The sequence below is a fragment of the Triticum dicoccoides genome, chromosome 3A, assembly GCF_002162155.2.
Source record: "Triticum dicoccoides isolate Atlit2015 ecotype Zavitan chromosome 3A, WEW_v2.0, whole genome shotgun sequence".
NCBI lineage: Eukaryota > Viridiplantae > Streptophyta > Magnoliopsida > Poales > Poaceae > Triticum > Triticum dicoccoides.
In genome coordinates, this window is record NC_041384.1 from 714134603 (window position 1) to 714137735 (window position 3133).

Genomic DNA, 3133 nt, shown 5'->3' on the forward strand with positions numbered 1-3133 from the left:
CTCTTATATACACAAAAATTTCTCAGAACTACCAGGCAGTTTGGCCCAATAATAATTCTCAGAACTACCCGGCAGTTTGGCCCAATAATACACCATTACTAGTTTCTTCTCGGTTTCCATTTTCCATGGCACCTACAGCATGTGTAGTGCTGGCATGAGAGGAGACCGGCCGCCGGCGCAACTTGTTCGTTGGTCTGTGGAAACCGGCTGAACGGTTGTCACCATCCAGTCCGGCCATATTTTATCTTACGCGCGTTGCGGTGATTGACTCGATCCGTCCGTGAGCGATGAGGTCGTCGACGTGCCGCTGCAGGTCGCATTCCATCGCTGGGAGAGAACTTGGCGACACATAGAGCTTGTCTGGCTCGTGGAATTTCCTCACCGCGCTGACCGCTGACCTGGCCCGTCTTAAGGGCTGATGATGGCATCCACAGTGCGTCCTTTGTTGCTTCCTTGCCAGTTGCCACTAAAACCCCAGCTAAGCTAATTGTCTGTGAGTGCCTTGTGGGCTTGTGGCACGGGTGTTATTAACCTGGACTGAGAGTGGTAGTGGTTCACACCCGATTGAATCGACTGTACTAGTCTACCATAGCCCTTGGTCATCGTGGCAACCAAAGCAAGTTTTGTGTTTCTTCCTTTTTTTTCCCTTTCTTTTTGTGAATAGGCAACGAAAGTGTTGGCGCCGCCTCCTTGCAGCGCCGCTCTTCTTCTTCTACATTGGTGCTGCCTCTCACAGCTCCCTCTCTTTTTCTCTGGTTGTTTCTCTCAAACACAAAAGAACACCCACACACACGCATCAAGAAGGAGCACAAAGCTTTGCCCACGGGCTCTTCTCCTTGGTGAACGTATTCGCTACATTTTGCACTCAGCCCTCACGGCCTACTTTTTATTCATCTGATCAACACATATATATATAGCGGGCTGGCTCACGCACGCCCTGACCCAGCCTCCACTCGGGCCACTAAACCCACTAACCCATGCACACACACAAAGCTAGCTAACCAACTACTTGCATGCAGCCAGTTTGTTTCCTTGATTCACTCCAACGTCCCAAGACTAGGACTTGCATGCAGCTCACAACCGGATCAACCCAGCCGGCTAAACATGCTCATAGAGCCCCACACTCCAGCCTTCGTCGCACTTGCCGCATCACACGGCCACGCTGCCTCACGCAGCACTGCAGCCTCACGCCGCCATTGGCATCTCACCATCATCGTCGTATCGCACGACGCCTTGGCATCTCGCCTTCTCCGCACGCCTCCGCTGAAGTTTCGTTGGACAACTACTCCCTAGACAAACTAAGCTACATGCATAACAAAAAACAAACTATGCAGATACACGAATCAAGATTAAGTCTAACATTTTCCTCCCTAATCTTGATTCTCCAATCATCACAATCTTTGATGCGGATCACCCGCCATCACTTGATGACACCATCGCAGCGCCGTAACTAGCCACGCGCCGCCACCGACGCTGTCGCAGCAGCTGTCACCATGAACCATCTTATCGTGGATGACGTCCTCGCAACGCCAATCACCACACCGTCTTGCCGTAGACGACGCCATCGCAGCGCCGAGTACCACGGCCTCTTGCCGCATGTGGTGGCCATCTCTTCACGTGGACGACGCCTTCGCGGCGCCGATCGCCACACCAACTTCTCCTCATAACGGCCTCGCGCCGTCAAAGCCACCAGCGGCCTCGCGCTGCCACAAGCCTCCTGCTTGCGCCACCGGCCTCCATCTCACATGGAGTCCACCACGCCGCCGACGCCGCCACCGGATCGACCAGGCTCTGATGCCAATTGTTGGCGCCGCCTCCTTGCAGCGCCGCTCTTCTTCTTCTACATTGGTGCTGCCTCTCACAACTCCCTCTCTCTTTCTCTGGTTGTTTCTCTCAAACACAAAAGAACGCCCACAGACACACGCACCAAGACGGAGCACAAAGCTTTGCCCACGGGCTCTTCTCTTTGGTGAACGTATTCGCTACATTTTGCTCTCAGCCCTCACGGCCTACTTTTCATTCATCTGATCAACACATATATATACAGCGGGCTGGCTCACGCACGCCCTGACCCAGCCTCCACTCGGGCCACTAAACCCACTAACCCATGCACACACACAAAGCTAGCTAACCAACTACTTGCATGCAGCCAGTTTGTTTCCTTGATTCACTCCAACGTCCCAGGACTAGGACTTGCATGCAGCTCACAACCGGATCAACCCAGCCGGCTAAACATGCTCATAGAGCCCCACACTCCAGCCTTCGTCGCACTTGCCGCATCACACGGCCACGCTGCCTCACGCAGCACTGCAGCCTCACGCCGCCATTGGCATCTCGACATCATCGTCGTATCGCACGACGCCTTGGCATCTCACCTTCTCCGCACGCCTCCGCTGAAGTTTCGTTGGACAACTACTCCCTAGACAAACTAAGCTACATGCATAACGAAAAACAAACTATGCAGATACACGAATCAAGATTAAGTCTAACAGAAAGCAAGTTAGAGCATCTCCAATTGGGCTGGACAAATATGACCCCTAAACGTCTGCGAACGCGTAGGTTTCATCGTATATACTGCATACATAGGTTAATACGAGCTACATTCAATATAGACTACACTAATGCTACTCCTCGTCCGAGGAAATGTTGATGACCTCCTTTCTGGAGCCTCCGGCCTCATGGTCATTTGCGGCGGGGTGGAACTCCAGCGCCTCCTCCTCCTCCTTGTCGGCGTCAGCGAATAGCCGCTCCTTCCTCATGTTGGTGAGGTGGATAAGGCGACGATTTGCCACCATCTCCCACCGGGACTGGATCAACTCCATGATGGCATGGTTCATGGCCATGAGGCCGGGATCCACGACGAGCCCGGCGAAAGTGGCATCGCCTACGTGCGCGTCCTCAGCCACGTGGTTCTCCACCTCCGCGGCTTTAGTAGGGGAATGTGCTACATAAGAAAAAAAAGTCGCGCACATAGATCTCAGAAACACTATGGAGGTACAAGTAATGATTATCTCACCAACGATCTATGCACCGGAAGTAGAGGAAGAAGAGTTGGTGAAGCTCACTGATTCCTACGTCTAGAGGTATCCATGCCTCCCGATCTAGAGATACTGCAACACTTCATGGAAAGAGA